Below are 22,712 nucleotides of genomic sequence, written 5' to 3'. Positions count from 1 at the left end.
CTCCTGTGCATCCAGTTCGGAAGCGAACCCACCCAATTGTTCTATATGTCTGCTACCCTGACCGCATTCACACATCATTGGCTATTAGTATGCAGCTTGTGGGCGCTGTCAATGGGATATAAGCACCATTCCCCATGTCTGCAATAGCTAGACCAGATTCTGAGGTATGATGAGCAGGGGTCCAGGCACTTCGCCTGACGAACGCCGGGCTTAGCCCTGCCGGGCCTAGCCCTGAGGGGCCTAACTGGGCATGGCCCTGTGTAAGGTAGGGTGAGCAGGGGACCACTTGCAACTAACCTTCGGCACCAATCAGGCATGGAGAGGTCTGTGCAAATGCCCAGCCCTTTAGCAATCTCGATCTGCAAAACCTTCAACTCCTAATTCTCATGGCTCCCAGAAGCCCTAGCCCATATGCAAATGAGGCGAGTTCCTATCAGCATCCTTGTTCTGCTTGATTTTATCAAAGTGACTGCCTGATTAGTGAAAGGGTATTTATTCTCAGAGGTTTGCTTCAAAGGCGATAATGCAGTAAATAGACAACATTATTCTTTGTAAGTTGATATTGTCTCCTGGATCCTACTCCAGTAACCCTTTTTCTACCTTTACAAATGTCTTCCGTAAGTGGTGCTCAGCAGAAAATGGAGTATAATAACAGTTGACATTTTTTATTTTCTGTTCTATTTTCAAAAACCCTCCGTAGCTGTATTTAAAGCGCAAACACCCCATAAATAACTTGCAATGAGTATTCCATGTCTAAAAGGCAGAGGAGCTGTCATACAACATTAACTGACAATCAAGGAAACCTTGAGGTGAACCAAAAAATGTCCAGAACATTTATTGGTTCAATAATTCAGTTTTGAGGTGAATTAGTAAGAAGTTCCAAAGTTGCTCCAGGTGAGGCTTGAACTCACAACCTCGGCATTGCTCACTGCATGTACTGCTGTATAAGTACCGCGCGCTAACCGATTGCGCCACTGGAGCTGCTGTGTTTTGGTTTTCGACATGAAACTACACCCACAAACACACACACAAGTGTACAAAAGCACCCACAAGCTCTGGCATTGTCTTTTTAGCTGACACCAAATAATGGGTGCCTTGTAGTGCCCATATTGTGCCACTGGAGCTTACCTTTTAGCCTGATATACACTTTGCCACTGATGTTCAGCCAATGGTGCAGTCAAATGTCCCTTCTACATTTTTGTCATGCTGCAGGCAGTGCCACTGGAGCCAGCATGATGCTCTTCCTCATATTCAACACGTGTCAATTGAAACACCTCCCAATGTCATCTTGGCGATGCCTATAAACACCCCAGGACTTTGATGAATTTTTCTCAACAGCAAGTGAGGCAGTTTTCCTGCAAACGGCTGGATGTACCTCAACAAGGAACGCATTGTGGTTCTATTTTGAAGATGTTTGTGTTATTACCTGTAAAGACTTGAATGCCTAACATAATCCCTGTAGACGAGGTGGCCGAGTGGTTAAGGCGATGGACTGCTAATCTGCTGTACACGTGTGGTTTCGAATCCCACCTTTGTCGATTTTAACTTTTGAAATCTTTTTTAAACATCTGCATTGCTCTAAGCACCATTGCCATTGGCTTTCAAAGAACATACAGACAAAAGTGAAAATATGCATGTTAGTTAAGAAGGACACAAACAAGGTTGTCGTGTTACTGGCAGGAATGCAATCTGCTGTGCTTGACTACCCTTTGAGCCAGAATCCGGATAGAAATTTAAAAAAGCAAAGGTAATATCCATATTGTCTCTCTGCTGCCATGTACATGTTTTTTTCAACTTTCACGCATCACATCTCCTCATTAGTCACCCTAAAATTGCACGGAATACGCACAAATTAGCTGCTCCTCAAAAAATCGGCCAGAAAAAAACAGGTCAAATCACAATCATATACATACATTCTCACACACCCTTCCAATATGTCTACCCAGTAAACATCATGTTGTGTGCTCGTTGTGTTGCTGTTATGCGTCGTAACCTGAGGGGCTCTGTAGCTCAGTGGCAGAGCACTGGTCTTGTAAACCAGGGGTCGTGAGTTCGATCCTCATCAGGGCCTCCAAATGGTAATTTTCTTGAACATTGTTGAATAGGAACTGATATTGCACATTGTACCTGTGCAACCTTTTACCAATGGATTCGGGCCTATAACAAAGCCACAAGCGCAAGGTGTCTGAATAGTCTGTGGGGAAGGTCGGCTTTCTGGACCTAATTTCTTCAAGAAAAAGACCTTGATAATTTTGTGATGACAGATGCAGATGATCACGGTGAAGCCCTTACTCTATTGAACAGTACAGCGGTTCTGGGTTGCACGCCTTTCTCTATTTTCAGGGACGTTGATGTGGCAAAATTTAATTGGAAAAGGGTTATTGCCATCACTCACTATTTAAATTCAATGACATCACAGGAAGCAGCAGCATCTGAACTTTGATCTTGGCTGGAAACGTTGAATGATGCCAAACACTGGGAAACTGGAGCTTGCGTTATGCTGGTTTTACTACTAATGGTGTGCCATACGGAAGCTCAAGCACCTTCCTCTGGATTAGTGTTGTGAACCCTCCAGGAGCTCTTGTTATATTTTTCTGAACTTCAACTTGATGTGTTTATCTATCAATGGCCGGGTAAGGAAGAACGAGTCAACGATCTTGTTTCTATTATGACAAACATGATCTATTTTTCACTGACTTTGCACCACCATTGTTTTATCTCTTCTTTAAGCATGGGATTCGAGCACCGTTCCCAAACAGACGAGGTGGCCGAGTGGTTAAGGCGATGGACTGCTAATCCATTGTGCTCTGCACGCGTGGGTTCGAATCCCACCTTCGTCGTATTTTTTCTTTATAGTCTGCATTTAAACATAGACCAAAGTCTTTCAACCTCCCTGTGAAAGACAGGAATGAGTACAGATATGGAAATAGAGATGTAAAAATAAGTTCATTGGTGCAGGCGGAGAATGAAATTAGTCAAAGACTTTCCTCGTAGGTTTCCATTCTTTACTATTATAGGAGCCAAAATCAGCGCAGTTAGTAAACTCCCAAGCTTACATCCCAAATTCTTTTTTCTTTTAGTTGTCTGCCTTTTACATGTTCCTTTTGCCATCATTCTGACCTGCTATCTAAACTCATGAACCTGTTCAGCATCCTACTCAATACATACATACCCGTAAAAGTACATACTCAAACGCATACCGACAATGTATCACCAACATAAGCACACACGCTTTCGCAAATCAGATGTATGATGACGTACTGAACACATGCAGAGATATACAGCCATTTTTACACAACCAGAAATTCATATACCTGGAGATCTACCTAGGTAAAAACCATGGTTTCTTTGCACTTTCTGTTGTTGGCTGTGAGCAAGCAGCAGGTGGCCTTGTAGCTCAGTGGCAGAGCACTGGTCTCGTAAACCAGGGGTCATGAGTTCAAACCTCATCAGGGCCTCGGGCGGATTATTTTCAAAAAGCACGGGGAAGAGAAGCCAGAGTTGCACCATCTACAGAGAACCTTTTATGACGGGATGCATCCTCATAATTGAAGTCTTCCACAGAAGGAGTGAAATAGAGTTCGAGAGGAAGGCCTAATGTTTTCAGGCAAAGACTGACAAAAACCTTGCAATGTCGCATGTAGCTGCTTTGGTGAAAAGACTGTTCAAGTTCACAATGCAACGGAGGGGTGTTCCCCATCTCCATACAATCATCTCTTTGATAATGTAAACGTGCCAGGCGTGTTGAAAGACAAAGACAGACACAACCGCACATACCAGTTGAAGAAAGACAGCCAGCAAACACATTTGTATAGAGGTAAGCAAGCCTCAATTAGAGATGTGAGTCCCTCCGTTTCTGCGGGAGTCCACAAGTTTAATAAAAAATGAACACATATCTTTCATGTTCTAATGATTACCAATCTTTCTGATTAGCTCTGCATAGCTCCAATGGCTATGTGTGTGTGTGTGTGTGTATGTGCCCGTGTGTGTAGGGGAAGGGGTCGGTAGATGTGTTCACGCAGAGCAAGTTGCATACATCGCCAACAGCCATTCTCTCCTGCTCCTGTGCATCCAGTTCGGAAGCGAACCCACCCAATTGTTCTATATGTCTGCTACCCTGACCGCATTCACACATCATTGGCTATTAGTATGCAGCTTGTGGGCGCTGTCAATGGGATATAAGCACCATTCCCCATGTCTGCAATAGCTAGACCAGATTCTGAGGTATGATGAGCAGGGGTCCAGGCACTTCGCCTGACGAACGCCGGGCTTAGCCCTGCCGGGCCTAGCCCTGAGGGGCCTAACTGGGCATGGCCCTGTGTAAGGTAGGGTGAGCAGGGGACCACTTGCAACTAACCTTCGGCACCAATCAGGCATGGAGAGGTCTGTGCAAATGCCCAGCCCTTTAGCAATCTCGATCTGCAAAACCTTCAACTCCTAATTCTCATGGCTCCCAGAAGCCCTAGCCCATATGCAAATGAGGCGAGTTCCTATCAGCATCCTTGTTCTGCTTGATTTTATCAAAGTGACTGCCTGATTAGTGAAAGGGTATTTATTCTCAGAGGTTTGCTTCAAAGGCGATAATGCAGTAAATAGACAACATTATTCTTTGTAAGTTGATATTGTCTCCTGGATCCTACTCCAGTAACCCTTTTTCTACCTTTACAAATGTCTTCCGTAAGTGGTGCTCAGCAGAAAATGGAGTATAATAACAGTTGACATTTTTTATTTTCTGTTCTATTTTCAAAAACCCTCCGTAGCTGTATTTAAAGCGCAAACACCCCATAAATAACTTGCAATGAGTATTCCATGTCTAAAAGGCAGAGGAGCTGTCATACAACATTAACTGACAATCAAGGAAACCTTGAGGTGAACCAAAAAATGTCCAGAACATTTATTGGTTCAATAATTCAGTTTTGAGGTGAATTAGTAAAAAGTTCCAAAGTTGCTCCAGGTGAGGCTTGAACTCACAACCTCGGCATTGCTCACTGCATGTACTGCTGTATAAGTACCGCACGCTAACCGATTGCGCCACTGGAGCTGCTGTGTTTTGGTTTTCGACATGAAACTACACCCACAAACACACACACAAGTGTACAAAAGCACCCACAAGCTCTGGCATTGTCTTTTTAGCTGACACCAAATTATGGGTGCCTTGTAGTGCCCATATTGTGCCACTGGAGCTTACCTTTTAGCCTGATATACACTTTGCCACTGATGTTCAGCCAATGGTGCAGTCAAATGTCCCTTCTACATTTTTGTCATGCTGCAGGCAGTGCCACTGGAGCCAGCATGATGCTCTTCCTCATATTCAACACGTGTCAATTGAAACACCTCCCAATGTCATCTTGGCGATGCCTATAAACACCCCAGGACTTTGATGAATTTTTCTCAACAGCAAGTGAGGCAGTTTTCCTGCAAACGGCTGGATGTACCTCAACAAGGAACGCATTGTGGTTCTATTTTGAAGATGTTTGTGTTATTACCTGTAAAGACTTGAATGCCTAACATAATCCCTGTAGACGAGGTGGCCGAGTGGTTAAGGCGATGGACTGCTAATCTGCTGTACACGTGTGGTTTCGAATCCCACCTTTGTCGATTTTAACTTTTGAAATCTTTTTTAAACATCTGCATTGCTCTAAGCACCATTGCCATTGGCTTTCAAAGAACATACAGACAAAAGTGAAAATATGCATGTTAGTTAAGAAGGACACAAACAAGGTTGTCGTGTTACTGGCAGGAATGCAATCTGCTGTGCTTGACTACCCTTTGAGCCAGAATCCGGATAGAAATTTAAAAAAGCAAAGGTAATATCCATATTGTCTCTCTGCTGCCATGTACATGTTTTTTTCAACTTTCACGCATCACATCTCCTCATTAGTCACCCTAAAATTGCACGGAATACGCACAAATTAGCTGCTCCTCAAAAAATCGGCCAGAAAAAAACAGGTCAAATCACAATCATATACATACATTCTCACACACCCTTCCAATATGTCTACCCAGTAAACATCATGTTGTGTGCTCGTTGTGTTGCTGTTATGCGTCGTAACCTGAGGGGCTCTGTAGCTCAGTGGCAGAGCACTGGTCTTGTAAACCAGGGGTCGTGAGTTCGATCCTCATCAGGGCCTCCAAATGGTAATTTTCTTGAACATTGTTGAATAGGAACTGATATTGCACATTGTACCTGTGCAACCTTTTACCAATGGATTCGGGCCTATAACAAAGCCACAAGCGCAAGGTGTCTGAATAGTCTGTGAGGAAGGTCGGCTTTCTGGACCTAATTTCTTCAAGAAAAAGACCTTGATAATTTTGTGATGACAGATGCAGATGATCACGGTGAAGCCCTTACTCTATTGAACAGTACAGCGGTTCTGGGTTGCACGCCTTTCTCTATTTTCAGGGACGTTGATGTGGCAAAATTTAATTGGAAAAGGGTTATTGCCATCACTCACTATTTAAATTCAATGACATCACAGGAAGCAGCAGCATCTGAACTTTGATCTTGGCTGGAAACGTTGAATGATGCCAAACACTGGGAAACTGGAGCTTGCGTTATGCTGGTTTTACTACTAATGGTGTGCCATACGGAAGCTCAAGCACCTTCCTCTGGATTAGTGTTGTGAACCCTCCAGGAGCTCTTGTTATATTTTTCTGAACTTCAACTTGATGTGTTTATCTATCAATGGCCGGGTAAGGAAGAACGAGTCAACGATCTTGTTTCTATTATGACAAACATGATCTATTTTTCACTGACTTTGCACCACCATTGTTTTATCTCTTCTTTAAGCATGGGATTCGAGCACCGTTCCCAAACAGACGAGGTGGCCGAGTGGTTAAGGCGATGGACTGCTAATCCATTGTGCTCTGCACGCGTGGGTTCGAATCCCACCTTCGTCGTATTTTTTCTTTATAGTCTGCATTTAAACATAGACCAAAGTCTTTCAACCTCCCTGTGAAAGTCAGGAATGAGTACAGATATGGAAATAGAGATGTAAAAATAAGTTCATTGGTGCAGGCGGAGAATGAAATTAGTCAAAGACTTTCCTCGTAGGTTTCCATTCTTTACTATTATAGGAGCCAAAATCAGCGCAGTTAGTAAACTCCCAAGCTTACATCCCAAATTCTTTTTTCTTTTAGTTGTCTGCCTTTTACATGTTCCTTTTGCCATCATTCTGACCTGCTATCTAAACTCATGAACCTGTTCAGCATCCTACTCAATACATACATACCCATAAAAGTACATACTCAAACGCATACCGACAATGTATCACCAACATAAGCACACACGCTTTCGCAAATCAGATGTATGATGACGTACTGAACACATGCAGAGATATACAGCCATTTTTACACAACCAGAAATTCATATACCTGGAGATCTACCTAGGTAAAAACCATGGTTTCTTTGCACTTTCTGTTGTTGGCTGTGAGCAAGCAGCAGGTGGCCTTGTAGCTCAGTGGCAGAGCACTGGTCTCGTAAACCAGGGGTCATGAGTTCAAACCTCATCAGGGCCTCGGGCGGATTATTTTCAAAAAGCACGGGGAAGAGAAGCCAGAGTTGCACCATCTACAGAGAACCTTTTATGACGGGATGCATCCTCATAATTGAAGTCTTCCACAGAAGGAGTGAAATAGAGTTTGAGAGGAAGGCCTAATGTTTTCAGGCAAAGACTGACAAAAACCTTGCAATGTCGCATGTAGCTGCTTTGGTGAAAAGACTGTTCAAGTTCACAATGCAACGGAGGGGTGTTCCCCATCTCCATACAATCATCTCTTTGATAATGTAAACGTGCCAGGCGTGTTGAAAGACAAAGACAGACACAACCGCACATACCAGTTGAAGAAAGACAGCCAGCAAACACATTTGTATAGAGGTAAGCAAGCCTCAATTAGAGATGTGAGTCCCTCCGTTTCTGCGGGAGTCCACAAGTTTAATAAAAAATGAACACATATCTTTCATGTTCTAATGATTACCAATCTTTCTGATTAGCTCTGCATAGCTCCAATGGCTATGTGTGTGTGTGTGTATGTGCCCGTGTGTGTAGGGGAAGGGGTCGGTAGATGTGTTCACGCAGAGCAAGTTGCATACATCGCCAACAGCCATTCTCTCCTGCTCCTGTGCATCCAGTTCGGAAGCGAACCCACCCAATTGTTCTATATGTCTGCTACCCTGACCGCATTCACACATCATTGGCTATTAGTATGCAGCTTGTGGGCGCTGTCAATGGGATATAAGCACCATTCCCCATGTCTGCAATAGCTAGACCAGATTCTGAGGTATGATGAGCAGGGGTCCAGGCACTTCGCCTGACGAACGCCGGGCTTAGCCCTGCCGGGCCTAGCCCTGAGGGGCCTAACTGGGCATGGCCCTGTGTAAGGTAGGGTGAGCAGGGGACCACTTGCAACTAACCTTCGGCACCAATCAGGCATGGAGAGGTCTGTGCAAATGCCCAGCCCTTTAGCAATCTCGATCTGCAAAACCTTCAACTCCTAATTCTCATGGCTCCCAGAAGCCCTAGCCCATATGCAAATGAGGCGAGTTCCTATCAGCATCCTTACTCTGCTTGATTTTATCAAAGTGACTGCCTGATTAGTGAAAGGGTATTTATTCTCAGAGGTTTGCTTCAAAGGCGATAATGCAGTAAATAGACAACATTATTCTTTGTAAATTGATATTGTCTCCTGGATCCTACTCCAGTAACCCTTTTTCTACCTTTACAAATGTCTTCCGTAAGTGGTGCTCAGCAGAAAATGGAGTATAATAACAGTTGACATTTTTTATTTTCTGTTCTATTTTCAAAAACCCTCCGTAGCTGTATTTAAAGCGCAAACACCCCATAAATAACTTGCAATGAGTATTCCATGTCTAAAAGGCAGAGGAGCTGTCATACAACATTAACTGACAATCAAGGAAACCTTGAGGTGAACCAAAAAATGTCCAGAACATTTATTGGTTCAATAATTCAGTTTTGAGGTGAATTAGTAAAAAGTTCCAAAGTTGCTCCAGGTGAGGCTTGAACTCACAACCTCGGCATTGCTCACTGCATGTACTGCTGTATAAGTACCGCACGCTAACCGATTGCGCCACTGGAGCTGCTGTGTTTTGGTTTTCGACATGAAACTACACCCACAAACACACACACAAGTGTACAAAAGCACCCACAAGCTCTGGCATTGTCTTTTTAGCTGACACCAAATTATGGGTGCCTTGTAGTGCCCATATTGTGCCACTGGAGCTTACCTTTTAGCCTGATATACACTTTGCCACTGATGTTCAGCCAATGGTGCAGTCAAATGTCCCTTCTACATTTTTGTCATGCTGCAGGCAGTGCCACTGGAGCCAGCATGATGCTCTTCCTCATATTCAACACGTGTCAATTGAAACACCTCCCAATGTCATCTTGGCGATGCCTATAAACACCCCAGGACTTTGATGAATTTTTCTCAACAGCAAGTGAGGCAGTTTTCCTGCAAACGGCTGGATGTACCTCAACAAGGAACGCATTGTGGTTCTATTTTGAAGATGTTTGTGTTATTACCTGTAAAGACTTGAATGCCTAACATAATCCCTGTAGACGAGGTGGCCGAGTGGTTAAGGCGATGGACTGCTAATCTGCTGTACACGCGTGGTTTCGAATCCCACCTTTGTCGATTTTAACTTTTGAAATCTTTTTTAAACATCTGCATTGCTCTAAGCACCACTGCCATTGGCTTTCAAAGAACATACAGACAAAAGTGAAAATATGCATGTTAGTTGATTAAGAAGGACACAAACAAGGTTGTCGTGTTACTGGCAGGAATGCAATCTGCTGTGCTTGACTACCCTTTGAGCCAGAATCCGGATAGAAATTTAAAAAAGCAAAGGTAATATCCATATTGTCTCTCTGCTGCCATGTACATGTTTTTTTCAACTTTCACGCATCACATCTCCTCATTAGTCACCCTAAAATTGCACGGAATACGCACAAATTAGCTGCTCCTCAAAAAATCGGCCAGAAAAAAACAGGTCAAATCACAATCATATACATACATTCTCACACACCCTTCAAATATGTCTACCCAGTAAACATCATGTTGTGTGCTCGTTGTGTTGCTGTTATGCGTCTTAACCTGAGGGGCTCTGTAGCTCAGTGGCAGAGCACTGGTCTTGTAAACCAGGGGTCGTGAGTTCGATCCTCATCAGGGCCTCCAAATGGTAATTTTCTTGAACATTGTTGAATAGGAACTGATATTGCACATTGTACCTGTGCAACCTTTTACCAATGGATTCGGGCCTATAACAAAGCCACAAGCGCAAGGTGTCTGAATAGTCTGTGGGGAAGGTCGGCTTTCTGGACCTAATTTCTTCAAGAAAAAGACCTTGATAATTTTGTGATGACAGATGCAGATGATCACGGTGAAGCCCTTACTCTATTGAACAGTACAGCGGTTCTGGGTTGCACGCCTTTCTCTATTTTCAGGGACGTTGATGTGGCAAAATTTAATTGGAAAAGGGTTATTGCCATCACTCACTATTTAAATTCAATGACATCACAGGAAGCAGCAGCATCTGAACTTTGATCTTGGCTGGAAACGTTGAATGATGCCAAACACTGGGAAACTGGAGCTTGCGTTATGCTGGTTTTACTACTAATGGTGTGCCATACGGAAGCTCAAGCACCTTCCTCTGGATTAGTGTTGTGAACCCTCCAGGAGCTCTTGTTATATTTTTCTGAACTTCAACTTGATGTGTTTATCTATCAATGGCCGGGTAAGGAAGAACGAGTCAACGATCTTGTTTCTATTATGACAAACATGATCTATTTTTCACTGACTTTGCACCACCATTGTTTTATCTCTTCTTTAAGCATGGGATTCGAGCACCGTTCCCAAACAGACGAGGTGGCCGAGTGGTTAAGGCGATGGACTGCTAATCCATTGTGCTCTGCACGCGTCGGTTCGAATCCCACCTTCGTCGTATTTTTTCTTTATAGTCTGCATTTAAACATAGACCAAAGTCTTTCAACCTCCCTGTGAAAGACAGGAATGAGTACAGATATGGAAATAGAGATGTAAAAATAAGTTCATTGGTGCAGGCGGAGAATGAAATTAGTCAAAGACTTTCCTCGTAGGTTTCCATTCTTTACTATTATAGGAGCCAAAATCAGCGCAGTTAGTAAACTCCCAAGCTTACATCCCAAATTCTTTTTTCTTTTAGTTGTCTGCCTTTTACATGTTCCTTTTGCCATCATTCTGACCTGCTATCTAAACTCATGAACCTGTTCAGCATCCTACTCAATACATACATACCCGTAAAAGTACATACTCAAACGCATACCGACAATGTATCACCAACATAAGCACACACGCTTTCGCAAATCAGATGTATGATGACGTACTGAACACATGCAGAGATATACAGCCATTTTTACACAACCAGAAATTCATATACCTGGAGATCTACCTAGGTAAAACCCATGGTTTCTTTGCACTTTCTGTTGTTGGCTGTGAGCAAGCAGCAGGTGGCCTTGTAGCTCAGTGGCAGAGCACTGGTCTCGTAAACCAGGGGTCATGAGTTCAAACCTCATCAGGGCCTCGGGCGGATTATTTTCAAAAAGCACGGGGAAGAGAAGCCAGAGTTGCACCATCTACAGAGAACCTTTTATGACGGGATGCATCCTCATAATTGAAGTCTTCCACAGAAGGAGTGAAATAGAGTTCGAGAGGAAGGCCTAATGTTTTCAGGCAAAGACTGACAAAAACCTTGCAATGTCGCATGTAGCTGCTTTGGTGAAAAGACTGTTCAAGTTCACAATGCAACGGAGGGGTGTTCCCCATCTCCATACAATCATCTCTTTGATAATGTAAACGTGCCAGGCGTGTTGAAAGACAAAGACAGACACAACCGCACATACCAGTTGAAGAAAGACAGCCAGCAAACACATTTGTATAGAGGTAAGCAAGCCTCAATTAGAGATGTGAGTCCCTCCGTTTCTGCGGGAGTCCACAAGTTTAATAAAAAATGAACACATATCTTTCATGTTCTAATGATTACCAATCTTTCTGATTAGCTCTGCATAGCTCCAATGGCTATGTGTGTGTGTGTGTGTGTATGTGCCCGTGTGTGTAGGGGAAGGGGTCGGTAGATGTGTTCACGCAGAGCAAGTTGCATACATCGCCAACAGCCATTCTCTCCTGCTCCTGTGCATCCAGTTCGGAAGCGAACCCACCCAATTGTTCTATATGTCTGCTACCCTGACCGCATTCACACATCATTGGCTATTAGTATGCAGCTTGTGGGCGCTGTCAATGGGATATAAGCACCATTCCCCATGTCTGCAATAGCTAGACCAGATTCTGAGGTATGATGAGCAGGGGTCCAGGCATTTCGCCTGACAAACGCCGGGCTTAGCCCTGCCGGGCCTAGCCCTGAGGGGCCTAACTGGGCATGGCCCTGTGTAAGGTAGGGTGAGCAGGGGACCACTTGCAACTAACCTTCGGCACCAATCAGGCATGGAGAGGTCTGTGCAAATGCCCAGCCCTTTAGCAATCTCGATCTGCAAAACCTTCAACTCCTAATTCTCATGGCTCCCAGAAGCCCTAGCCCATATGCAAATGAGGCGAGTTCCTATCAGCATCCTTGTTCTGCTTGATTTTATCAAAGTGACTGCCTGATTAGTGAAAGGGTATTTATTCTCAGAGGTTTGCTTCAAAGGCGATAATGCAGTAAATAGACAACATTATTCTTTGTAAGTTGATATTGTCTCCTGGATCCTACTCCAGTAACCCTTTTTCTACCTTTACAAATGTCTTCCGTAAGTGGTGCTCAGCAGAAAATGGAGTATAATAACAGTTGACATTTTTTATTTTCTGTTCTATTTTCAAAAACCCTCCGTAGCTGTATTTAAAGCGCAAACACCCCATAAATAACTTGCAATGAGTATTCCATGTCTAAAAGGCAGAGGAGCTGTCATACAACATTAACTGACAATCAAGGAAACCTTGAGGTGAACCAAAAAATGTCCAGAACATTTATTGGTTCAATAATTCAGTTTTGAGGTGAATTAGTAAAAAGTTCCAAAGTTGCTCCAGGTGAGGCTTGAACTCACAACCTCGGCATTGCTCACTGCATGTACTGCTGTATAAGTACCGCACGCTAACCGATTGCGCCACTGGAGCTGCTGTGTTTTGGTTTTCGACATGAAACTACACCCACAAACACACACACAAGTGTACAAAAGCACCCACAAGCTCTGGCATTGTCTTTTTAGCTGACACCAAATTATGGGTGCCTTGTAGTGCCCATATTGTGCCACTGGAGCTTACCTTTTAGCCTGATATACACTTTGCCACTGATGTTCAGCCAATGGTGCAGTCAAATGTCCCTTCTACATTTTTGTCATGCTGCAGGCAGTGCCACTGGAGCCAGCATGATGCTCTTCCTCATATTCAACACGTGTCAATTGAAACACCTCCCAATGTCATCTTGGCGATGCCTATAAACACCCCAGGACTTTGATGAATTTTTCTCAACAGCAAGTGAGGCAGTTTTCCTGCAAACGGCTGGATGTACCTCAACAAGGAACGCATTGTGGTTCTATTTTGAAGATGTTTGTGTTATTACCTGTAAAGACTTGAATGCCTAACATAATCCCTGTAGACGAGGTGGCCGAGTGGTTAAGGCGATGGACTGCTAATCTGCTGTACACGCGTGGTTTCGAATCCCACCTTTGTCGATTTTAACTTTTGAAATCTTTTTTAAACATCTGCATTGCTCTAAGCACCACTGCCATTGGCTTTCAAAGAACATACAGACAAAAGTGAAAATATGCATGTTAGTTGATTAAGAAGGACACAAACAAGGTTGTCGTGTTACTGGCAGGAATGCAATCTGCTGTGCTTGACTACCCTTTGAGCCAGAATCCGGATAGAAATTTAAAAAAGCAAAGGTAATATCCATATTGTCTCTCTGCTGCCATGTACATGTTTTTTTCAACTTTCACGCATCACATCTCCTCATTAGTCACCCTAAAATTGCACGGAATACGCACAAATTAGCTGCTCCTCAAAAAATCGGCCAGAAAAAAACAGGTCAAATCACAATCATATACATACATTCTCACACACCCTTCAAATATGTCTACCCAGTAAACATCATGTTGTGTGCTCGTTGTGTTGCTGTTATGCGTCTTAACCTGAGGGGCTCTGTAGCTCAGTGGCAGAGCACTGGTCTTGTAAACCAGGGGTCGTGAGTTCGATCCTCATCAGGGCCTCCAAATGGTAATTTTCTTGAACATTGTTGAATAGGAACTGATATTGCACATTGTACCTGTGCAACCTTTTACCAATGGATTCGGGCCTATAACAAAGCCACAAGCGCAAGGTGTCTGAATAGTCTGTGGGGAAGGTCGGCTTTCTGGACCTAATTTCTTCAAGAAAAAGACCTTGATAATTTTGTGATGACAGATGCAGATGATCACGGTGAAGCCCTTACTCTATTGAACAGTACAGCGGTTCTGGGTTGCACGCCTTTCTCTATTTTCAGGGACGTTGATGTGGCAAAATTTAATTGGAAAAGGGTTATTGCCATCACTCACTATTTAAATTCAATGACATCACAGGAAGCAGCAGCATCTGAACTTTGATCTTGGCTGGAAACGTTGAATGATGCCAAACACTGGGAAACTGGAGCTTGCGTTATGCTGGTTTTACTACTAATGGTGTGCCATACGGAAGCTCAAGCACCTTCCTCTGGATTAGTGTTGTGAACCCTCCAGGAGCTCTTGTTATATTTTTCTGAACTTCAACTTGATGTGTTTATCTATCAATGGCCGGGTAAGGAAGAACGAGTCAACGATCTTGTTTCTATTATGACAAACATGATCTATTTTTCACTGACTTTGCACCACCATTGTTTTATCTCTTCTTTAAGCATGGGATTCGAGCACCGTTCCCAAACAGACGAGGTGGCCGAGTGGTTAAGGCGATGGACTGCTAATCCATTGTGCTCTGCACGCGTCGGTTCGAATCCCACCTTCGTCGTATTTTTTCTTTATAGTCTGCATTTAAACATAGACCAAAGTCTTTCAACCTCCCTGTGAAAGACAGGAATGAGTACAGATATGGAAATAGAGATGTAAAAATAAGTTCATTGGTGCAGGCGGAGAATGAAATTAGTCAAAGACTTTCCTCGTAGGTTTCCATTCTTTACTATTATAGGAGCCAAAATCAGCGCAGTTAGTAAACTCCCAAGCTTACATCCCAAATTCTTTTTTCTTTTAGTTGTCTGCCTTTTACATGTTCCTTTTGCCATCATTCTGACCTGCTATCTAAACTCATGAACCTGTTCAGCATCCTACTCAATACATACATACCCGTAAAAGTACATACTCAAACGCATACCGACAATGTATCACCAACATAAGCACACACGCTTTCGCAAATCAGATGTATGATGACGTACTGAACACATGCAGAGATATACAGCCATTTTTACACAACCAGAAATTCATATACCTGGAGATCTACCTAGGTAAAACCCATGGTTTCTTTGCACTTTCTGTTGTTGGCTGTGAGCAAGCAGCAGGTGGCCTTGTAGCTCAGTGGCAGAGCACTGGTCTCGTAAACCAGGGGTCATGAGTTCAAACCTCATCAGGGCCTCGGGCGGATTATTTTCAAAAAGCACGGGGAAGAGAAGCCAGAGTTGCACCATCTACAGAGAACCTTTTATGACGGGATGCATCCTCATAATTGAAGTCTTCCACAGAAGGAGTGAAATAGAGTTCGAGAGGAAGGCCTAATGTTTTCAGGCAAAGACTGACAAAAACCTTGCAATGTCGCATGTAGCTGCTTTGGTGAAAAGACTGTTCAAGTTCACAATGCAACGGAGGGGTGTTCCCCATCTCCATACAATCATCTCTTTGATAATGTAAACGTGCCAGGCGTGTTGAAAGACAAAGACAGACACAACCGCACATACCAGTTGAAGAAAGACAGCCAGCAAACACATTTGTATAGAGGTAAGCAAGCCTCAATTAGAGATGTGAGTCCCTCCGTTTCTGCGGGAGTCCACAAGTTTAATAAAAAATGAACACATATCTTTCATGTTCTAATGATTACCAATCTTTCTGATTAGCTCTGCATAGCTCCAATGGCTATGTGTGTGTGTGTGTGTGTATGTGCCCGTGTGTGTAGGGGAAGGGGTCGGTAGATGTGTTCACGCAGAGCAAGTTGCATACATCGCCAACAGCCATTCTCTCCTGCTCCTGTGCATCCAGTTCGGAAGCGAACCCACCCAATTGTTCTATATGTCTGCTACCCTGACCGCATTCACACATCATTGGCTATTAGTATGCAGCTTGTGGGCGCTGTCAATGGGATATAAGCACCATTCCCCATGTCTGCAATAGCTAGACCAGATTCTGAGGTATGATGAGCAGGGGTCCAGGCATTTCGCCTGACAAACGCCGGGCTTAGCCCTGCCGGGCCTAGCCCTGAGGGGCCTAACTGGGCATGGCCCTGTGTAAGGTAGGGTGAGCAGGGGACCACTTGCAACTAACCTTCGGCACCAATCAGGCATGGAGAGGTCTGTGCAAATGCCCAGCCCTTTAGCAATCTCGATCTGCAAAACCTTCAACTCCTAATTCTCATGGCTCCCAGAAGCCCTAGCCCATATGCAAATGAGGCGAGTTCCTATCAGCATCCTTGTTCTGCTTGATTTTATCAAAGTGACTGCCTGATTAGTGAAAGGGTATTTATTCTCAGAGGTTTGCTTCAAAGGCGATAATGCAGTAAATAGACAACATTATTCTTTGTAAGTTGATATTGTCTCCTGGATCCTACTCCAGTAACCCTTTTTCTACCTTTACAAATGTCTTCCGTAAGTGGTGCTCAGCAGAAAATGGAGTATAATAACAGTTGACATTTTTTATTTTCTGTTCTATTTTCAAAAACCCTCCGTAGCTGTATTTAAAGCGCAAACACCCCATAAATAACTTGCAATGAGTATTCCATGTCTAAAAGGCAGAGGAGCTGTCATACAACATTAACTGACAATCAAGGAAACCTTGAGGTGAACCAAAAAATGTCCAGAACATTTATTGGTTCAATAATTCAGTTTTGAGGTGAATTAGTAAAAAGTTCCAAAGTTGCTCCAGGTGAGGCTTGAACTCACAACCTCGGCATTGCTCACTGCATGTACTGCTGTATAAGTACCGCGCGCTAACCGATTGCGCCACTGGAGCTGCTGTGTTTTGGTTTTCGACATGAAACTACACCCACAAACACACACACAAGTGTACAAAAGCACCCACAAGCTCTGGCATTGTCTTTTTAGCTGACACCAAATTATGGGTGCCTTGTAGTGCCCATATTGTGCCACTGGAGCTTACCTTTTAGCCTGATATACACTTTGCCACTGATGTTCAGCCAATGGTGCAGTCAAATGTCCCTTCTACATTTTTGTCATGCTGCAGGCAGTGCCACTGGAGCCAGCATGATGCTCTTCCTCATATTCAACACGTGTCAATTGAAACACCTCCCAATGTCATCTTGGCGATGCCTATAAACACCCCAGGACTTTGATGAATTTTTCTCAACAGCAAGTGAGGCAGTTTTCCTGCAAACGGCTGGATGTACCTCAACAAGGAACGCATTGTGGTTCTATTTTGAAGATGTTTGTGTTATTACCTGTAAAGACTTGAATGCCTAACATAATCCCTGTAGACGAGGTGGCCGAGTGGTTAAGGCGATGGACTGCTAATCTGCTGTACACGTGTGGTTTCGAATCCCACCTTTGTCGATTTTAACTTTTGAAATCTTTTTTAAACATCTGCATTGCTCTAAGCACCATTGCCATTGGCTTTCAAAGAACATACAGACAAAAGTGAAAATATGCATGTTAGTTAAGAAGGACACAAACAAGGTTGTCGTGTTACTGGCAGGAATGCAATCTGCTGTGCTTGACTACCCTTTGAGCCAGAATCCGGATAGAAATTTAAAAAAGCAAAGGTAATATCCATATTGTCTCTCTGCTGCCATGTACATGTTTTTTTCAACTTTCACGCATCACATCTCCTCATTAGTCACCCTAAAATTGCACGGAATACGCACAAATTAGCTGCTCCTCAAAAAATCGGCCAGAAAAAAACAGGTCAAATCACAATCATATACATACATTCTCACACACCCTTCCAATATGTCTACCCAGTAAACATCATGTTGTGTGCTCGTTGTGTTGCTGTTATGCGTTGTAACCTGAGGGGCTCTGTAGCTCAGTGGCAGAGCACTGGTCTTGTAAACCAGGGGTCGTGAGTTCGATCCTCATCAGGGCCTCCAAATGGTAATTTTCTTGAACATTGTTGAATAGGAACTGATATTGCACATTGTACCTGTGCAACCTTTTACCAATGGATTCGGGCCTATAACAAAGCCACAAGCGCAAGGTGTCTGAATAGTCTGTGGGGAAGGTCGGCTTTCTGGACCTAATTTCTTCAAGAAAAAGACCTTGATAATTTTGTGATGACAGATGCAGATGATCACGGTGAAGCCCTTACTCTATTGAACAGTACAGCGGTTCTGGGTTGCACGCCTTTCTCTATTTTCAGGGACGTTGATGTGGCAAAATTTAATTGGAAAAGGGTTATTGCCATCACTCACTATTTAAATTCAATGACATCACAGGAAGCAGCAGCATCTGAACTTTGATCTTGGCTGGAAACGTTGAATGATGCCAAACACTGGGAAACTGGAGCTTGCGTTATGCTGGTTTTACTACTAATGGTGTGCCATACGGAAGCTCAAGCACCTTCCTCTGGATTAGTGTTGTGAACCCTCCAGGAGCTCTTGTTATATTTTTCTGAACTTCAACTTGATGTGTTTATCTATCAATGGCCGGGTAAGGAAGAACGAGTCAACGATCTTGTTTCTATTATGACAAACATGATCTATTTTTCACTGACTTTGCACCACCATTGTTTTATCTCTTCTTTAAGCATGGGATTCGAGCACCGTTCCCAAACAGACGAGGTGGCCGAGTGGTTAAGGCGATGGACTGCTAATCCATTGTGCTCTGCACGCGTGGGTTCGAATCCCACCTTCGTCGTATTTCTTCTTTATAGTCTGCATTTAAACATAGACCAAAGTCTTTCAACCTCCCTGTGAAAGTCAGGAATGAGTACAGATATGGAAATAGAGATGTAAAAATAAGTTCATTGGTGCAGGCGGAGAATGAAATTAGTCAAAGACTTTCCTCGTAGGTTTCCATTCTTTACTATTATAGGAGCCAAAATCAGCGCAGTTAGTAAACTCCCAAGCTTACATCCCAAATTCTTTTTTCTTTTAGTTGTCTGCCTTTTACATGTTCCTTTTGCCATCATTCTGACCTGCTATCTAAACTCATGAACCTGTTCAGCATCCTACTCAATACATACATACCCGTAAAAGTACATACTCAAACGCATACCGACAATGTATCACCAACATAAGCACACACGCTTTGGCAAATCAGATGTATGATGACGTACTGAACACATGCAGAGATATACAGCCATTTTTACACAACCAGAAATTCATATACCTGGAGATCTACCTAGGTAAAAACCATGGTTTCTTTGCACTTTCTGTTGTTGGCTGTGAGCAAGCAGCAGGTGGCCTTGTAGCTCAGTGGCAGAGCACTGGTCTCGTAAACCAGGGGTCATGAGTTCAAACCTCATCAGGGCCTCGGGCGGATTATTTTCAAAAAGCACGGGGAAGAGAAGCCAGAGTTGCACCATCTACAGAGAACCTTTTATGACGGGATGCATCCTCATAATTGAAGTCTTCCACAGAAGGAGTGAAATAGAGTTTGAGAGGAAGGCCTAATGTTTTCAGGCAAAGACTGACAAAAACCTTGCAATGTCGCATGTAGCTGCTTTGGTGAAAAGACTGTTCAAGTTCACAATGCAACGGAGGGGTGTTCCCCATCTCCATACAATCATCTCTTTGATAATGTAAACGTGCCAGGCGTGTTGAAAGACAAAGACAGACACAACCGCACATACCAGTTGAAGAAAGACAGCCAGCAAACACATTTGTATAGAGGTAAGCAAGCCTCAATTAGAGATGTGAGTCCCTCCGTTTCTGCGGGAGTCCACAAGTTTAATAAAAAATGAACACATATCTTTCATGTTCTAATGATTACCAATCTTTCTGATTAGCTCTGCATAGCTCCAATGGCTATGTGTGTGTGTGTGTATGTGCCCGTGTGTGTAGGGGAAGGGGTCGGTAGATGTGTTCACGCAGAGCAAGTTGCATACATCGCCAACAGCCATTCTCTCCTGCTCCTGTGCATCCAGTTCGGAAGCGAACCCACCCAATTGTTCTATATGTCTGCTACCCTGACCGCATTCACACATCATTGGCTATTAGTATGCAGCTTGTGGGCGCTGTCAATGGGATATAAGCACCATTCCCCATGTCTGCAATAGCTAGACCAGATTCTGAGGTATGATGAGCAGGGGTCCAGGCACTTCGCCTGACGAACGCCGGGCTTAGCCCTGCCGGGCCTAGCCCTGAGGGGCCTAACTGGGCATGGCCCTGTGTAAGGTAGGGTGAGCAGGGGACCACTTGCAACTAACCTTCGGCACCAATCAGGCATGGAGAGGTCTGTGCAAATGCCCAGCCCTTTAGCAATCTCGATCTGCAAAACCTTCAACTCCTAATTCTCATGGCTCCCAGAAGCCCTAGCCCATATGCAAATGAGGCGAGTTCCTATCAGCATCCTTACTCTGCTTGATTTTATCAAAGTGACTGCCTGATTAGTGAAAGGGTATTTATTCTCAGAGGTTTGCTTCAAAGGCGATAATGCAGTAAATAGACAACATTATTCTTTGTAAATTGATATTGTCTCCTGGATCCTACTCCAGTAACCCTTTTTCTACCTTTACAAATGTCTTCCGTAAGTGGTGCTCAGCAGAAAATGGAGTATAATAACAGTTGACATTTTTTATTTTCTGTTCTATTTTCAAAAACCCTCCGTAGCTGTATTTAAAGCGCAAACACCCCATAAATAACTTGCAATGAGTATTCCATGTCTAAAAGGCAGAGGAGCTGTCATACAACATTAACTGACAATCAAGGAAACCTTGAGGTGAACCAAAAAATGTCCAGAACATTTATTGGTTCAATAATTCAGTTTTGAGGTGAATTAGTAAAAAGTTCCAAAGTTGCTCCAGGTGAGGCTTGAACTCACAACCTCGGCATTGCTCACTGCATGTACTGCTGTATAAGTACCGCACGCTAACCGATTGCGCCACTGGAGCTGCTGTGTTTTGGTTTTCGACATGAAACTACACCCACAAACACACACACAAGTGTACAAAAGCACCCACAAGCTCTGGCATTGTCTTTTTAGCTGACACCAAATTATGGGTGCCTTGTAGTGCCCATATTGTGCCACTGGAGCTTACCTTTTAGCCTGATATACACTTTGCCACTGATGTTCAGCCAATGGTGCAGTCAAATGTCCCTTCTACATTTTTGTCATGCTGCAGGCAGTGCCACTGGAGCCAGCATGATGCTCTTCCTCATATTCAACACGTGTCAATTGAAACACCTCCCAATGTCATCTTGGCGATGCCTATAAACACCCCAGGACTTTGATGAATTTTTCTCAACAGCAAGTGAGGCAGTTTTCCTGCAAACGGCTGGATGTACCTCAACAAGGAACGCATTGTGGTTCTATTTTGAAGATGTTTGTGTTATTACCTGTAAAGACTTGAATGCCTAACATAATCCCTGTAGACGAGGTGGCCGAGTGGTTAAGGCGATGGACTGCTAATCTGCTGTACACGCGTGGTTTCGAATCCCACCTTTGTCGATTTTAACTTTTGAAATCTTTTTTAAACATCTGCATTGCTCTAAGCACCACTGCCATTGGCTTTCAAAGAACATACAGACAAAAGTGAAAATATGCATGTTAGTTGATTAAGAAGGACACAAACAAGGTTGTCGTGTTACTGGCAGGAATGCAATCTGCTGTGCTTGACTACCCTTTGAGCCAGAATCCGGATAGAAATTTAAAAAAGCAAAGGTAATATCCATATTGTCTCTCTGCTGCCATGTACATGTTTTTTTCAACTTTCACGCATCACATCTCCTCATTAGTCACCCTAAAATTGCACGGAATACGCACAAATTAGCTGCTCCTCAAAAAATCGGCCAGAAAAAAACAGGTCAAATCACAATCATATACATACATTCTCACACACCCTTCAAATATGTCTACCCAGTAAACATCATGTTGTGTGCTCGTTGTGTTGCTGTTATGCGTCTTAACCTGAGGGGCTCTGTAGCTCAGTGGCAGAGCACTGGTCTTGTAAACCAGGGGTCGTGAGTTCGATCCTCATCAGGGCCTCCAAATGGTAATTTTCTTGAACATTGTTGAATAGGAACTGATATTGCACATTGTACCTGTGCAACCTTTTACCAATGGATTCGGGCCTATAACAAAGCCACAAGCGCAAGGTGTCTGAATAGTCTGTGGGGAAGGTCGGCTTTCTGGACCTAATTTCTTCAAGAAAAAGACCTTGATAATTTTGTGATGACAGATGCAGATGATCACGGTGAAGCCCTTACTCTATTGAACAGTACAGCGGTTCTGGGTTGCACGCCTTTCTCTATTTTCAGGGACGTTGATGTGGCAAAATTTAATTGGAAAAGGGTTATTGCCATCACTCACTATTTAAATTCAA

At 43.5% G+C, this 22,712-nt stretch overlaps 22 non-coding genes across 22 annotated transcripts; 16 read left to right on the top strand and 6 right to left on the bottom strand.

The window, feature by feature from the left end:
• Positions 1-886: 886 nt before the first annotated feature.
• On the bottom strand, positions 887-981 carry TRNAI-UAU (transfer RNA isoleucine (anticodon UAU)). Its single transcript has 2 exons — positions 944-981; positions 887-922 (listed from the first exon to the last, which is right to left on the bottom strand). It is a non-coding gene; the product is annotated as a tRNA-Ile (tRNA).
• A 1,018-nt stretch (positions 982-1,999) lies between these two features.
• On the top strand, positions 2,000-2,071 carry TRNAT-UGU (transfer RNA threonine (anticodon UGU)). The gene has a single exon. It is a non-coding gene; the product is annotated as a tRNA-Thr (tRNA).
• Positions 2,072-2,758: 687 nt separating this feature from the next.
• Positions 2,759-2,840, top strand: TRNAS-GCU (transfer RNA serine (anticodon GCU)). The gene has a single exon. It is a non-coding gene; the product is annotated as a tRNA-Ser (tRNA).
• A 546-nt stretch (positions 2,841-3,386) lies between these two features.
• Positions 3,387-3,458, top strand: TRNAT-CGU (transfer RNA threonine (anticodon CGU)). Its single transcript has one exon. It is a non-coding gene; the product is annotated as a tRNA-Thr (tRNA).
• Positions 3,459-4,946: 1,488 nt separating this feature from the next.
• On the bottom strand, positions 4,947-5,041 carry TRNAI-UAU (transfer RNA isoleucine (anticodon UAU)). Its single transcript has 2 exons — positions 5,004-5,041; positions 4,947-4,982 (listed from the first exon to the last, which is right to left on the bottom strand). It is a non-coding gene; the product is annotated as a tRNA-Ile (tRNA).
• A 1,018-nt stretch (positions 5,042-6,059) lies between these two features.
• TRNAT-UGU (transfer RNA threonine (anticodon UGU)) lies at positions 6,060-6,131 on the top strand. Its single transcript has one exon. It is a non-coding gene; the product is annotated as a tRNA-Thr (tRNA).
• Positions 6,132-6,818: 687 nt separating this feature from the next.
• TRNAS-GCU (transfer RNA serine (anticodon GCU)) lies at positions 6,819-6,900 on the top strand. Its single transcript has one exon. It is a non-coding gene; the product is annotated as a tRNA-Ser (tRNA).
• Positions 6,901-7,446: 546 nt separating this feature from the next.
• Positions 7,447-7,518, top strand: TRNAT-CGU (transfer RNA threonine (anticodon CGU)). Its single transcript has one exon. It is a non-coding gene; the product is annotated as a tRNA-Thr (tRNA).
• Positions 7,519-9,002: 1,484 nt separating this feature from the next.
• On the bottom strand, positions 9,003-9,097 carry TRNAI-UAU (transfer RNA isoleucine (anticodon UAU)). The gene is made up of 2 exons: positions 9,060-9,097; positions 9,003-9,038 (listed from the first exon to the last, which is right to left on the bottom strand). It is a non-coding gene; the product is annotated as a tRNA-Ile (tRNA).
• A 1,022-nt stretch (positions 9,098-10,119) lies between these two features.
• On the top strand, positions 10,120-10,191 carry TRNAT-UGU (transfer RNA threonine (anticodon UGU)). Its single transcript has one exon. It is a non-coding gene; the product is annotated as a tRNA-Thr (tRNA).
• A 687-nt stretch (positions 10,192-10,878) lies between these two features.
• Positions 10,879-10,960, top strand: TRNAS-GCU (transfer RNA serine (anticodon GCU)). The gene has a single exon. It is a non-coding gene; the product is annotated as a tRNA-Ser (tRNA).
• A 546-nt stretch (positions 10,961-11,506) lies between these two features.
• TRNAT-CGU (transfer RNA threonine (anticodon CGU)) lies at positions 11,507-11,578 on the top strand. Its single transcript has one exon. It is a non-coding gene; the product is annotated as a tRNA-Thr (tRNA).
• A 1,488-nt stretch (positions 11,579-13,066) lies between these two features.
• Positions 13,067-13,161, bottom strand: TRNAI-UAU (transfer RNA isoleucine (anticodon UAU)). The gene is made up of 2 exons: positions 13,124-13,161; positions 13,067-13,102 (listed from the first exon to the last, which is right to left on the bottom strand). It is a non-coding gene; the product is annotated as a tRNA-Ile (tRNA).
• A 1,022-nt stretch (positions 13,162-14,183) lies between these two features.
• Positions 14,184-14,255, top strand: TRNAT-UGU (transfer RNA threonine (anticodon UGU)). The gene has a single exon. It is a non-coding gene; the product is annotated as a tRNA-Thr (tRNA).
• Positions 14,256-14,942: 687 nt separating this feature from the next.
• TRNAS-GCU (transfer RNA serine (anticodon GCU)) lies at positions 14,943-15,024 on the top strand. Its single transcript has one exon. It is a non-coding gene; the product is annotated as a tRNA-Ser (tRNA).
• Positions 15,025-15,570: 546 nt separating this feature from the next.
• Positions 15,571-15,642, top strand: TRNAT-CGU (transfer RNA threonine (anticodon CGU)). The gene has a single exon. It is a non-coding gene; the product is annotated as a tRNA-Thr (tRNA).
• A 1,488-nt stretch (positions 15,643-17,130) lies between these two features.
• Positions 17,131-17,225, bottom strand: TRNAI-UAU (transfer RNA isoleucine (anticodon UAU)). Its single transcript has 2 exons — positions 17,188-17,225; positions 17,131-17,166 (listed from the first exon to the last, which is right to left on the bottom strand). It is a non-coding gene; the product is annotated as a tRNA-Ile (tRNA).
• A 1,018-nt stretch (positions 17,226-18,243) lies between these two features.
• Positions 18,244-18,315, top strand: TRNAT-UGU (transfer RNA threonine (anticodon UGU)). Its single transcript has one exon. It is a non-coding gene; the product is annotated as a tRNA-Thr (tRNA).
• Positions 18,316-19,002: 687 nt separating this feature from the next.
• Positions 19,003-19,084, top strand: TRNAS-GCU (transfer RNA serine (anticodon GCU)). The gene has a single exon. It is a non-coding gene; the product is annotated as a tRNA-Ser (tRNA).
• Positions 19,085-19,630: 546 nt separating this feature from the next.
• TRNAT-CGU (transfer RNA threonine (anticodon CGU)) lies at positions 19,631-19,702 on the top strand. Its single transcript has one exon. It is a non-coding gene; the product is annotated as a tRNA-Thr (tRNA).
• Positions 19,703-21,186: 1,484 nt separating this feature from the next.
• Positions 21,187-21,281, bottom strand: TRNAI-UAU (transfer RNA isoleucine (anticodon UAU)). The gene is made up of 2 exons: positions 21,244-21,281; positions 21,187-21,222 (listed from the first exon to the last, which is right to left on the bottom strand). It is a non-coding gene; the product is annotated as a tRNA-Ile (tRNA).
• A 1,022-nt stretch (positions 21,282-22,303) lies between these two features.
• On the top strand, positions 22,304-22,375 carry TRNAT-UGU (transfer RNA threonine (anticodon UGU)). The gene has a single exon. It is a non-coding gene; the product is annotated as a tRNA-Thr (tRNA).
• Positions 22,376-22,712: the final 337 nt, after the last annotated feature.

Source organism: Ambystoma mexicanum, chromosome 13 (assembly GCF_040938575.1).
Source record: "Ambystoma mexicanum isolate Mex_15411 chromosome 13, UKY_AmexF1_1, whole genome shotgun sequence".
Taxonomy (NCBI): Eukaryota; Metazoa; Chordata; class Amphibia; order Caudata; family Ambystomatidae; genus Ambystoma; species Ambystoma mexicanum.
This window is presented reverse-complemented; position numbering and strand designations above follow the sequence as displayed.